This window comes from Cannabis sativa, chromosome 5 (genome assembly GCF_029168945.1).
Source record: "Cannabis sativa cultivar Pink pepper isolate KNU-18-1 chromosome 5, ASM2916894v1, whole genome shotgun sequence".
NCBI lineage: Eukaryota > Viridiplantae > Streptophyta > Magnoliopsida > Rosales > Cannabaceae > Cannabis > Cannabis sativa.
In genome coordinates, this window is record NC_083605.1 from 54,287,479 (window position 1) to 54,302,435 (window position 14,957).

Genomic DNA, 14,957 nt, shown 5'->3' on the forward strand with positions numbered 1-14,957 from the left:
ACAATAATTACAAGCTAATTAAAATTAAGCATTTTAACTACATATCTAATGTGTCTTATATATGATGCTTATTATTTAAATATATTTTACATAGTATTTATAATATTTGTACATAATTTATATGTTTATTCATATTATTTTGTAGATACTTCAAGTATCATTAGAAATATTTGAAGTGCTCGACTCAGCATCACTTTCGAGCAGTGAGATAACGTTGTATTTGGTTTGACTTCCGCCACTATATGCATCCGCTCTTGCTTTTAAGTAAATAAAAATTTTACAAGTTGTAAAAAGTCTTGCAACCGATAATATATTTTGATCCTGTTATTAACAACATCATTGAGAAAGATAGTAATATTAATGTATGTTAATAAAGTGAATGAGTTTAAGTAGTAGAATTTACATTTGGGATGTGAATAAGTTCTTGTGCGGTACAATTTAAAAACTTTTCTGTATTTTCGCCGAAGAATGTTGCTATTAGTGAGCCTGTGTGGTCTGTAAATTGAGCTTGAAAGCGGCATCTAATATATTCAAATACAAATTAATTTATTTAAGTAACAAATTATAATAATAAGATTTGTGCTAAATTGAGTTAATATAAACCTTAGAATTGTCTCAACAGATAATTTGTTACATCCGTAGCATTTAAAACATGATATTTCATTGTCAAGATCTACTTTTTGACGGCATTTTGTGCAAGCCATGACAGATAGGTATTCTTCATTGTTAATGCTCCTATTAATTTATAGGATAAAATTATTAGATATATAAGAATTATTTATGGATAGGTGTAATAAGAAATAATTTATAAAAAATAAGTTTAAATTAGTTTACCATTGACGGAGCTCATTTATTTGTGGAATGTTCGTAAGGTTGATAATAAATGAACTTTGTTGCTTGGATGATAAAGATATACCTATTGAATTATTTAAAAAATATATTATAAGATGACTTTTAATAATACTAAATAATTAGTTGAAATAAATCTAACCATTGTGTGAAACAACTTTCAAGCATGTTCTTATTATAATAGGATTTTGTGGAAGAATTTCACATATTGCTTTTCCAACGGTCTCAGTTAGTTCGTCCCACATAGTTAAAGTTTTTGGTTGCAAGCTGCACAAATATATTTTGTTAAATATTAACATAACATATGCAGTAATTTTTGAAAATATAAAACATATTAGTTTTAGACCTTTGATCAACAAGGAGGAATTCTTGAATATTTGCAGGTCCAGACCTTGCGTGGATTTTTTTCATTGGGTCAACACTTAATACAACTGCAACATTATCTGTAATTAACATTGAAAGAAATATCATTAGTAATTTGATAATAATTATGATCATAAAAATTAAAATTATATAAATATTACGAACAAAAATTTTTGTATCAACTTATGCGTCTAGTTGATCAAGATAATACAAGTTGTAGAGATCTTCAAAGTTCCATTGGTTTTCTTCAGTTGTTTCCTCAATTGATGTAGAAGTGTTGAGGCTACATTCAAATTGATTGTCAACAATTCTAAACTCTTCTTGTACTGGCTTTATATAAGCATTAAAAATTAAGTAGACTTGTGAAACATTTAAGGTATCTCCGAAATGATTGATTGCATTCCCATATAGAGTAGCTTGTGTACGATTTTTCTATTTATAATGAATTAAAAATACACAAAGTGATTTAAGAAAGTATCTTTTGTAGAGATTTTATAGCTAATTAATTAATAATCTTATATTTTGTAGCTGAAACAAAATTTAAATTTAATTTATACAGTTTATTTAGATTTATGAGTTGTAATAAACATACCTCAATATCAGCAAGAATTATACGTTGGTACAATACTCCATTGCGAGAGAGACGTGGGATAAGTTTTTCAATAACAATAACTTTTGCTATCCATCCTCTAGTAGTTGGTGTAATTTCTCGTAGTAATTTATACTGAGGATTCATCTTTGATATGTAAAAAGAAATAATAGTAATAAGTTAAATTAAAATGTATAATAAATATTGGTGATAAAAAGTAAAAAGATATATAAGAGAGAATCATACATAAGAACTTCTATATAGTATTGTTTAATAATAAGATTTCTTCATAAATAATGTTGAAGGTATGATTATTATCAGCTTTGTTGCATGATGGTGGTCTAATGAGAACTCTTAAAGCTGATAAAGTTTTTGCTCTAGATAGAGCAACATATAATTGTCCATGAGAGAAAACAGGCTCTGGTAAGAATACACCAACTGAATCTAAAGTTTGTCCTTGAACTTTGTTAATAGTCATAGAAAAACTTAATCTAATGGGAAACTGAGTGCACTTAAATGGGAATATATTTTTTTCATTTTCCAATGGAGTAAAAGGTATTCTGGGTAAAAAAAATTCTCTTTCCACAATGATCACCAGTAACTATTTCAGCATCAATAATATTAGAGCCAAATTGTCGACATACTAGACGTGTTCCATTACATAATCCTTCAGAAGTATTAATATTACGAAGTAATATAATTGGACAATTTAATTTTAGTGTTAATTCATGGGCAGGGAATCCACTTGGTGTTAAGCTATTCATAAAGTCTTCCTGTACTCCTTGTTCATTTTTATCTATGGTTTCGTCAAAATTATGATATTTTATGGAATTACCAGGAAATCGATTAATAAGAATTGTATTAATGTGGTCAACATACTTATTTTTAGGAGTTAAAATTACGCGATTGAGTATTGTATTCATATTTTCTATTCTATGTAGTTATTAATATCTAGAAAGACGAAATCTATTAAGTTGTTTAGCGAAGTATCATCATCCTCATAAGGTAAAATCATCGATGAGAGTAGCTGTATCTTTCCATCTATAGTTGGTTCGGTTCCATTGCCAATATTTAATAAATAATTACTAAATAAGGGATCTTGTCTGGCACGCATGTTGTCTGTTAATGTAATTTTATTAAATAAGGGCCATAAATCAGATTTTACTAAACTTGCATTAATCATTTGTTCTCTTGTACCTTTAGGAACAACATGTAATACCTGACGAAAATCACCTCCAAAAACTATAACTTTACCAACAAAAGGAAGAGTGGAATTATTTATGTCTTTCAACATGTGTTTAAAGCTTCAATAGCTTCTTTATTTGACAATGGTGCCTCATCCCAAATAATAAGTTTTGTTCGTTGCAATAATTTGCTTAAACCTGATTGTTTACTACTGCACAAGAACTATAATTATCTAAGTGAATGGGTATTTTATATAGAGAATGAGTTGTTCGACCGCCAGGTAAAATAGAAGCTGCAATACCTAAAGATGCAACAGTTAGTGCTATCATTTTTTTTAACGAACTGCAGGCAAAATGGTCTTATACAAGAAAGTTTTTCCCGTTCCTCCAGGACCATCATTAAAGAAAAGGCCAGTTTAATTGTTGAAAATTGTATTTAATATTAAGTCGAATGCATTTTTCTATTTCAAATTTAATAAATTAGCAGCTAATATGTCATCTTCGCTAACAACAATTGCTAATTGTTCATTAATCTCTTTATATTGTTTATCAATTTTGTTATCACTTTTATAATTATCAACTAAGTTATAATCATTGATATCTTTTCCCATTGATTCTAGAATAAATGTGATGTGATTTAGAACATGAGTTCTTATTGTAGATGGGGTGTTTGTTATAGTACAATAATCTTCAGACATTGGTTGTTCAAATTTTTCCCATAACTCTTTAGGGTTAGTAGGTTAACAGTATAGTAAGATGGTAGCAAACAAACGACGTAAGCTATAGGGAATATTAAATGATGAGGCTTCTAATAAAAATTGTTCTAGATTTGTGTCAGCTTCTAATAATGCACTAAGTAAAGCAGCTTCTCAAAAAGAGGTTACCTATTTACCTTTAACTGTCTTTAAATAGTGAAATGAGGTTGGCCCACGAACATGATTTAATAATAAACGTAAAAAATACCTCTCACCCTCTATTGGGTATACTGTAACAAGCCTACCAAAAGTTTCAAAGCGCTTTCTAATAGTCCAAATTTTATATTGTTGGTTCCAAACAAAATGTTCTTGAAACTCTCTATAAAGTAATGTTTTAGCTTTTTCATCAATTTTATTCATTTGAAAAAATTCTGTCAACATAGATTTCGATATATTATTATCACTTATAACATTATTTAAATAATCTGCATCCTTAAAAGTAAGAGATTGTTTATTTTTAAGATGAACTTGTAACACTTGTACATGTGGATGCATCTCATTTAATGTAAATGCATATATTCTCCATGTAGCTTCAGGAGGAGAGACCCATCTACCAAGTTGGTAGAGATCTATTTTATTAAGGCTAATTAGTAATTTTTCTCCCTGAACATTGATATGTACCAAATCGTGCCCCTGAACTTTTTTGGCCATTAAAATTCCCCCCGAACTATTGAGATTGTTAGATTTAAGGACTTTTGTCTAATTTCATTCAATTTTACTGTTTCAGTGATTGTTTATGTATTAAACCATGCTCCCCAAACTTTGATATCTACCAAATCATGCCCTCAAACTTTGATATGTACTAAATCATGCCCCTTGAACTTTCATCCATGTTAGAATTTTTTTACTAAAATTAGACAAAAGTCCTTAAATCTAACAATCTCAATAGTTCAGGAGGAATTTTTAACGGTCAAAAAAGTTCAGGGGGCATGATTTGGTACATGTCAAATTTCGAGGGGAAAAATTACTAATTAGCCTTTTATTAATATCATTTTTATCATTTTCTGAATTAATGTGAACAACAATACGATCATGTCCTTTATAGACATAGTTGTATAAATATTTGACAGCTTTAATAGTCGAACAAATTTCTACATTAAGATGGCAGTTATATTTTGCAAGTAGATAAGGATTATAAGGGATAACCCAACGATTATCTAGATTTCTACCTCGTATTTTAACTGATACATTATTATCTCTTCTTCTATAATTTGGATAAGAATCGTTTCCATAAGTTGTTTGAGGGCAAAATAATTTTGGATAACGATTTTGACATTTTTTATTTTTTATCATGCATACATTTGATGGATTAACTTGACCACAAGGACCATGCATCATATGTTTAATGAAAATGGAGAAAAGGTATTGATTTATATTTTTATTGGGTAATTCAACACAGACAAATCTGTCAAAGGATTCTGGCGCTATAATCTTCGATTGTGATTTTAAAATAATTAGAAAATGTGCATGTGGTAAACCCCTTTTTTGAAATTCTATGACATAAATATAGGCAGCTAATTTTGCTCTAAAGATCATTGCACCTAAATCTGGTCTATTTTGTACTTCTTCATTTGGAAGTAATTCTTCTTTAATTTCTGGCCAGTTTGAATTACATGCTATTGTCAAAAAAATATCTGGTTTCCCAAATCTTTGAACTAATGACATTGCATCGACATATCGTTTCCTTATATCTCTAGGTCCACCTATAAAGGAAGCTGGTAAAATAATTCGTTTGCCAACTTGTGAACCTCGATTTTCTCCAACTTGTATACTATCAATTACACCTTGATATAAATCACACCTAATTTGATCTATTTTTTGCGAAAAACATCTAGTCTAGATATTTCAAGCTTAACATTCATATCTACAACATATTGTTGTAAGAGTCGACCTGCATGAAGTAATATCCCTTTATCAGTTGTTCGAATTTGTAATTTATAGTAGTAGTATTCTCTACAAGAAACAACCAACCCCTTTTTATTATTGTTAGTTAAGTTTTTCTCTTTTTGTAATAATTTTTCAGCAAAGGTGGCTCTAGATGGATCAATAACTATTTCACTATCATGAGAAGATTGATTTCTATTTTTATCAGCTCGGTTAATTTTCTCATGCCAACGAGTTTCTCCATAAGGAAATAACAAAGGATATTGTAATGGATCGTAACAACCATAATAATACTGTACTTTATGACTAAAGCCTGAATGGCTATACACAACAATCTCACGATCTGCTGTTTCTCTAGAGGAGTTATCATCAATCCATACTGCAGCTACTTGTGAAGCTAAAGGAGCGCTGTATACTCTTTGATCTAATCCTACATTAGACTGTATATGGATTGTGTAGTTTTGTAAGTTAGGAATGTTTCTTAGACTTCGAAAAAAATAAAGAATAAGGATTCATATTTATGATTTCTATAAGTTGTGCAACTATTGTTTGATTCATTATTAATGATGTATTGATTTGGTTTTCTACTTCATGCTCTGTATCATAGAAGTACAACTGTAAAAAAGATGGCGGGCCTTCATGTGAAAGTAATTCATTAATATAATGATAAACCTGTCCTTGTACTCTAAATGTGTATATTCATTTGTTTCTTTTGCTTAAAGTTTTGTCATTTTTAGCCCCGAAATAGGTGAAAGCAAAATAATTTAATATAAGCGCGAACATACTTTCTAAAGTGTTCAGATTCTAATGTTGAAGATGTAAATAATTCATAAAGTGTAGCCAGACAATCATTTAATTTTAATGAGACTTTACCATCCAGGCAACAAAAGTCATTAGGTTCGTGGGTAAATCGCTTTGCTTGACAGTGTTTGCAAGTAGAAGGTTGCGGTAATAATGTTGGTTCATTTGGTATATCATTTAGAGTTTGGTGTATAAGAAGACTGGTGTGTATTTTGGGTCCATTATTAGATCTGTTGTGTTCTTGTTGCGAAGATGTAGATCCTATAATAGTTTATTTATTAAGTTAATATTTTTTGTAGATACATAAAAATTGAGTAAGAGATAAGGGTATATATAACTAACCAACTTCAAATACGGTACTCCTATTTTGGTAACGATCATCAATTATTGTTGTTTTATTTGAAAATAGGATTATCAATTTAGCAGAGGTAATTAAGATTTTTTTTTTATTTATATTGATTGTGTAATCTGAATTATTTCAGAATATAAACTAACCTATTTGGTAACCAGGAGCTTCTGTTTGTTTGAGTTTTTTTGTTCGATATGCAATTCGGTTTTTCTCATTTATTTCTTTTTTTCTAGCTTCCGATAGATTTTAGTGCTATTTTTTAGTAGCTAAATTTGCCCGTTTCCTTTTTTCTTCCTTGTCGAGTGGCATGTTTATCTATTATTTTTAAGAGTATAGCAATAATATAATAAGTTTATGAAATTATTATTTACAAGAAGTTGAATAATATTTTATAATCATGAATTATATATATAGGTTTGTGAAAAAACAAACAATGTTTTAATAAAAAAAATAGAACAAAAAGTTAATCTATTATTTATGTAAGTAATAAAAAAATATACTTTTATTGAAGTTGAAATTGAAGAAACAGTAGAGAGTAAATATATAGCTGGTTTTTTTTCTTTTAATATCTACAAAAAAATGAAATGTAATATTAATATCAATGTATACACTAATAAAAAATACCAACTTTAATATATACACTAATAAAGAATTACACTAATAGAAGATAATTAAATATATAGTTATTTTTTGAAACTAAATGAATTTTTAATAAAGTCAATAATAATAAAATTATATTCATGTAACTTCAAATAATAAATCTTAAAGCTATATTTAACCCATATTTTGATTGTTCTAAAGGCATATAGATAACCATAGATAAGATAGAGTTTTTCTTTTAAAAAAAAAAATCATAAATTACAATCAATGATACTATACAATTAAAAAGAAGAGAAAAGGAAACATAAATCAATCGTCAAAATCAAACTTATTTAAATTTAGTCATAATCCTAAGTCTCTAACAGACACAAAAGAGAATAAGAAAGTTCCTAAAATTGTAAACAACCGAAGTCATAACTGTAAGGATAAATTAAAAAACTTAAAAATAATAGTTGAAACTTATAAGTCAATCTTAGTAAGTGTATGTTTATACAAAAGTTATTCACGCAAGCTGAAACATGTTGAGAGCTGAGACAATTAAAAATAGAGCACCATAGTACACTATTATGTAAGGTTTAATTAAAAGATGGTAATAATCTTTTTACACTATAAATTCTAATAGAGTTGTGACAAAAGAAACTAGAGACTGAACAAAATAAAATATTTCTATCATTGTTATGGGTCTCGTTCTATGTTTAGTTTGTCACTTGAATTTGATTTTCATTTAAAACTGTATTTACTTTTCTTACAAAATGTATTATGTTTCTATATGTCTCTGCTAGGATTTTTTGGCTTATCACTCATAAAAGAACTTAGTAATACATATAAAAGAATTTTTTGTAATACATATATCTATAAGAACTTAGAAATTGGTAAAGAACCTACCAAACTCTCTGCCAAAATGTCAAAAAAGGAGCACTATAAGTCAACAATTTTATCATGATTCATGAGCCATGTTTTGTATACAATCTATATCGGTAATTTTGTATTTACTTTGTTTATTTGTTGGCAGAGATGACTTTGGTTCATGTATCTACAAGAACCTTTATTACAAAAGTCATAAAGAAGCAATATTTAATCAAAATTTTCAATATGACGAATGTGTTTTTCTATGTGCGAAAATTGGTGAAGTTCTGAGTCTTTGCTATTTGTTTCATAATTTTGAAGCTCATTTCCATTTTCCTTTTTCTGTGGTAAGTTTATAGATGTTGAGTTTGAGAGAGAGAGAACGAAAGAGAAGAATGTGTTTCTGTATTATTGATTTGAATGAATTATTACACACACTCATAAATAAGTCAGTGTTTATGTACAGCAGATTAAAGAAGCCAATAAGTTACATTGTTAGTTGGATGATAGCAGAGCAAACTAACAAAGCAAATATATGAACAATAACAGTGTGAGATTTTGAGTATTACTGTTAGTCCTTGAAGCGGTAGTACGGATATAAAGAGTAACAAAAAGAACTTAATATCACAACAAGAAAGGATCATTTAGAGAAATTTTATGATTTTTTTTATTTTCAATGCAAAAGTACACAAGATCTTACTTCTTACTATTATAAAAGTATCTTAATCAAGTGATTGTGAGAATAACATGATTACATCAATTTTTTTCATATAATTTTGACTCAGCCAGTAAAATATTTTAAGTATTCTTTCGTTTGTCCAAGACACAACCTAGAAGAACCACCCTAATTTTAATATGTCAATAATTTCTATTAAATCTAAATTGGAAAAATGAAAATCCAATAAAAAGAAAAGGTACATGTGCATCAACACCAATCTATGGATAGAAAGTCAAATTTTCCATTTAAAAGAGAAAGAGAAAGAAATAGAGGTATATATACTATTTTAGAATCAAATGTAAATAATTCATTTCTTAAACCAAAAATCAAGTCATCGAAGAAAAGTTTAAATAATATATAAAATTTTAAAATTAAGCCCCATGTATCAGATTCTTAAAACACAGAGTTGATTATTTTAGTGCAATATATTCATTTGTTTCAAAACAAAAGATAAGATTGAGTTCAAGAATGCTTTTTTGAACCCCTTAAAGTCAAAATTTGAAATATTTAGCAATAATTGGAATAAAACGAGAGAATCAATTACTGTAAATATGTTTTACAATTCAAAAAACTGACCTTTACAAGTGTGAGAGAATTTTGTAAGCCAAACCTACCAAAACAGAGTTAACACATGCCTGCAAAAAAGAAAAAGAAAACAGAGAGAGAGAGAGATGTTGAGACTCACATATACAACTATAAGAGTATATAAATAAGAAAAAAAAACCCAAAAAAATTCACAAAGATTCAATCACAAACCGAGAACATACATATATATACCCATCAAAGCATAAAACTTAAATACATAATAATAAATTTCACTAAATAAAATCATATATACATGAAAGCATGACTTAAGTATACAACAAAATAAGTCTATATAATGACTCAGTAAACCAAACCTGAGAGTTTGAAGAAGTTAAATTACAGAAGCAATTACGAGCATCAACTTGGTATTCTACAGCAAAGTTCCACTTCTTAGAACTCTTTATTTGATAAGTTTGATCATGTTAGAATAGTATACTTATACTAACCTTTAAAGAGAGGATAACTCTCAATCTGACAAATCATATAGCACGTATATAAAATGACTCAGCACTAATATATCAATTAGTTCAAAACGTAGCAAAATATGAGATAAAATCAAAAATTTATCTTCAAATACTTCGAAAACTCTACTAACAGACATTCAGAAATTATGAAAAATAAAAAATTTAGCATTGTAACACGTATTTGATGAGTAAGCTAAATGTAGATAAATTAACAAATAGTTGTATATTTTTTGTTTTTTTTTTTAAAAAAAAAACCAAAAATTATCTATATTTTTTTTGCTTTTTCTTTTAAGGAAAAAATTACCAAACATGCATCAGTCCAAGAAATTCAAAAATAAAAAAATGAAATTAAAATATGTGTAAAGGAAGATAAATTTCATCAAAATAGTAATTGGTTGTAAATTTTATTTATGAAAAAATATTGAAAAAATAGATAAATTAGGGATCTCACATTTATATATACAGATAGAGAGAAAAAGAGGTAAAAAAATTAGGGATTTGAAAAAAAATTGAGTAATATGAATAAAAAAATTAGGGATTTTACATTTTTATGTACAGATAGAGAGAAAGAGAGGTAAAAGATTAGGGATTTTGAAATCAATAAACATACCTAGTATTAACATCTAAATCAATCTAGAGATGTGCATGTCGAAGCTGAAAATTTACCACACCACACCATTCAAATCCATTCCAAATAGATATATACTCTTCACAGAACAAAAATAATAATACTAAGTGTAGATAGAGGATGTGGTTGAATCACCCAAACTCATCATCACCAACGTAATGTGAAGACGAAGTGTAGTTATAGAGAAAGAGAAGGAGAGAAGAAGAGGAAGAGAATAAAGTTTATGGGAGCTGACTTGGTTGAATTAGTCAACAAAATGGTGACATTATTAATATAGAAGAAAAAGGAAGAATAATAAAACTTCACTTATGACCAGTCAACAAAATGGCAATATTGGTAATAGTAAGATTTTAAAAAGGGCAAATTTATCATCAACTATCACACCAATAAGCCATATTTATAATAGTAAGATATATTATTATGCGAGTGAATTTTTTAATTCGTTAAAAATAGTTCATGAAATATTTATAGTGTTGTAAATTAGTTCTTCTTTTAAGTTTTATCACACGTAGCAAAAAAAATGATGACATGGTTATTTAATCAGTTACTACGTTAGTGTCATGTCAATACCAGGTATGTAATTAATTTTAAAAAAATAATAATTTTTTTTAAAATTAGTTTTATGTAATTATCTTAATCATTAATTAGTTTTTAGTTAAATGATTTTTTGAAACAAATGCATAATTTTTATTTTTTAATTTAATTTATACACACGGTACTAATGTCACAATTGACTAGCATGTCATCATTTTGTTTGACGTGTGACAAAACTTGACCGAATGACCAATTTACAATACTATGAATAGTTCACGGATTATTTAAAAGGTTTGAGCTAAGAAAGGTAGTGTATCACCAAAGAGTGGTAAGACACTACAACTCCAATGTTAAAGAGATGAAATTTAAGTCTAGAGACATGGTGTTATGACGAGTATTCTTAAATGTTTATCAAGATTTTTAAAAGTAGAATAAAAATAATATGAATTGAAGAATGAACAATCAATAGAGAAAGTATAAAACGAGATAAACAACTTTTAATGTGGTTGGGGCGTTAAGTAGCCTTAGTACACGAGTCAATCTTATTCAGTAAGCTTATGCCTGTAAATGCTTTAGGAAAATACACAGACTGTCTATTCTCAAGTTTTCCTGAGCAAAATATGCAAGAGAGGTCAACCCCTAATCCATGAGATTAATGGGGTATTTATAGCAGTTTGAGAATTACATTAGGTTTCCTTTTTTCTTTCTACTGGGGAGTTAACAACAAAGAATATTTGTGGGCTTTCTCATGAGGTCCAGCCCATGAAGAAGACGATTTGTTGACTAGACGGATTGAATTGTGATTGAATTGGTCAACACCGTGTGCACAAATTGTGGACAATTAATCTGAATTAATTGTATAATATTTGTTGTTGGAAGTTTACCCTTTAATCTTGATTCGATGCACTATTGCGATCTAATAACTAGAGTTTCCTTATTTATGTTTAAGAATATAAAAGAAAATCGGAAGGGTCTAATGGGAACGTGGTGCCTTGCCTCTCCCGTCTCATTGTGATGGACATGTATTCTGGGCTCAGTTTGTTGAAAGCGAAAGACTTTGTGAGGGTGGAACCACAAAATGTTCCTGGAAGGTAACACCTAGATGGGCTTGGCCCATTTTATCTTTAATGAGGGTCCCATTGATGGATCTTGAATGTTGATCTAGAGTCCACGTGTCAAATGCTGGAAACACAGATAACATTTACCCCCAAGCTTTCAAAATGCTGCGAAAGGTGGAATCGTGTATCTCTTTCTTGATTTGGACATGTGGAAATCGAGGAATGAAATAGTGATATTTCAAATGTGACTTGACCACAGAAGGTGGCTTCTATCTGTGATGACAATGCATCCACGTGTCAGTCGTGCGTGCATGACAAGGTGCGTCCATCGAGGAGTCGCTTTCTAGGAACGACTACATTTTGACGATTGTCTAATTTTCGGCGCAAAAACCAAAAAAGGGGCATTTTTATCATTTCTTTGAATCTTGATTCTGAAGTGTATTAAATGCCATCATATGCTCAGATTGTTTGACTCCTCGATTTTCGGATGGAAGGTGTGCTTCTGGAGAAAAGATTGTAGTCGTCTATACCCTTCTCACGTGGATTGCCTTTTTGGGTATAAATTCCCTTGATAACTCCTAGTTACCACTTTTAGTTCTTTTTCAAATTTTCAATCCTTCGAAGCGCACAAGTCTCCTTACAATCTCTAGAACCACAGACTGAATTCGAATCAAAACTTTCTTCTTCAATCTGGAAAATGTTGTAGATTTGTCTTTGACTGTTGTTGAGGATTAGAGCACGAGAGTTCCCATATCATCGACCCCCAGTGATCAGGACTTCTACGGGAAGAGAAATTGCAAGTCTAGATTTCAACGCAGATATTGATTTGTTGATCACTCTAGCGTCTCGTCTTTGTAAAAGGTGTGATCGACTTCCCCAGCCTGATACAACGTTGATTAGCTTAACATCTCCATTACAAACATTAGGTACGTTGTTTCTTTGTCGATGGATTGTGTTTTTCAAACTCGTTGTTTTGAATTACATTTGCACGCTCTGTTTTGGGATGAAATTAGGGTTTTTTGCTTGTGCAATTACCATCTTAAATAAATTTAGGCACCACGAATTACATAATCTTTCAAAAAATTTGTTTAGAAATTTCTGAAGTAGACCAAATTGTGGTAGAAGTGATGGCAAGTTCTTCCTTTCTCCCAAAATCCTTCTAGTTTTGGGTTTGATGCTAACTTTTGTCATCTTTCTTCCTGCATTGTTCTTGACTTTCTATCTGGAATGAGTTCCTCCTAGGAGTTCTCATTTTTGGATAGTTAGTCTAGTTGGGGACCTCTCCAAGAAGTTTATGGGGGAGGACCCCCATCTCCCTTTCTATGCTAAGTAGTTGGGGGGCTATCTGCTTGGATTTTCTTCTTTTTGTACAGAAACTATGCCTAAGCGTCCATGTCGAAAAGAGGTTGACTCAGAGGAGGAAGCAATGGAGTATGAAGAGGCTCTCAAGTTAGTCCTGAATGACAGTCCCTGGGAATCAGACCAGTATGTCAATCTGTTCAGGTTCTACAATAATCTAAGGAGGTATGAGACCCTACGCGGACTCGAAAGTGTTCTAGGACTGTTCAAGAATACACTCTCCATACTCGAGGAGAGGCCCAACAAGTGCGCAGAAGGAGGCTTCAGCAGCTAGAGCTAGGCTCACGTTGAAGTGGAGGTGCATCTACCCTCAAGGTGCAATTATGCTAAGTTTTGTGCATCTACCCGCAAGCGTACCGCTTGTTATCTGGGTACTACATCTTCTGTGTTGAACACGACAAATCTGTGCCGATGCCAGAGGAGCTCTTGTATTTCTACAAGATCAAGTCCCAACCAATGAGAGGTCACAAGAAGAAGGTAGGCTTCTATAGGTTGGAGCGATACAACAAGAGTATTCCCTACCCCACAAGTTACACGGAGTACATGCATGACTTTAGGGATTACTATTTCTTCACCTCTAGCTTCCCACTAAGGAGGGTTCCTACCCTCAGTTTGGATTTCAATCTTGCAAGTAAGTCTTGTTCCCTCATTTGGATTTTAAGATTCTATTTTTCCTCCTATTTGCTATATTCTGATCCCTTACTTTTTATATCTGCTAGATTGCCTTTGTTGGAAATATTTTACCAGGATCTAGATTTACTACCAAGTATGTTTTATTAACATCTTAATATGAATTCTAAAACAATGAAATAAACACATATAAAGTTTAGGAAACCTTACATTGGGTGCAGCGGAATATAATGACTCCTTCCATTCAGATCTCTAGCCCTTGATTCCTTTCTGTAGCAGAACATAATCAAGATCTGAACCTGGATCTCTTTCTCTCCTTCCTTTGATGCTGATTCTCCTTCTTGTTGTTTGGAATCTCCTATAGTCTTACACACCATGGTTGAGATACCACTTGATGTGTGTCAGAACTCACTCATTCACTCAAGGTTCAAAATTGAAGAGGAAAAGAGAAGGGAAGTGGTTTCGGCTATAGAGAAAAGAATAGGAGGCTCAACTTTTCATCTGACAAAGTTAAGTGTGAATGAGAGCCATCACTATCTATTTATAGGTAACCACCTACGTTTAAGTTAGAATTATTTGGCATTAAAATAATGAAAAAATAAATGATAAAATCCATTAAGTGTGGCCGGCCATGGGCTTTGGATAATGGGCCTCACTTATGCAATTTTGCTGTTTTGTCATTTCTGCATCTCATTTTCTCAAAAATGTCAATTTTCAAACTCAACCATTTAAATGCCAATTCTAATTATTTAATAACTAAA

The 14,957-nt window shown here is 30.3% G+C and overlaps 1 long non-coding RNA gene across 1 annotated transcript; it reads right to left on the reverse strand.

Annotated features, from left to right (window-relative positions):
• Positions 1 to 961: 961 nt before the first annotated feature.
• On the reverse strand, positions 962 to 9,712 carry LOC133037658 (uncharacterized). The gene is made up of 4 exons (XR_009687717.1): positions 9,515 to 9,712; positions 1,805 to 1,948; positions 1,196 to 1,292; positions 962 to 1,116 (listed from the first exon to the last, which is right to left on the reverse strand). It is a non-coding gene; the product is annotated as an uncharacterized LOC133037658 (long non-coding RNA).
• Between the last annotated feature and the right edge of the window lie 5,245 nt (positions 9,713 to 14,957).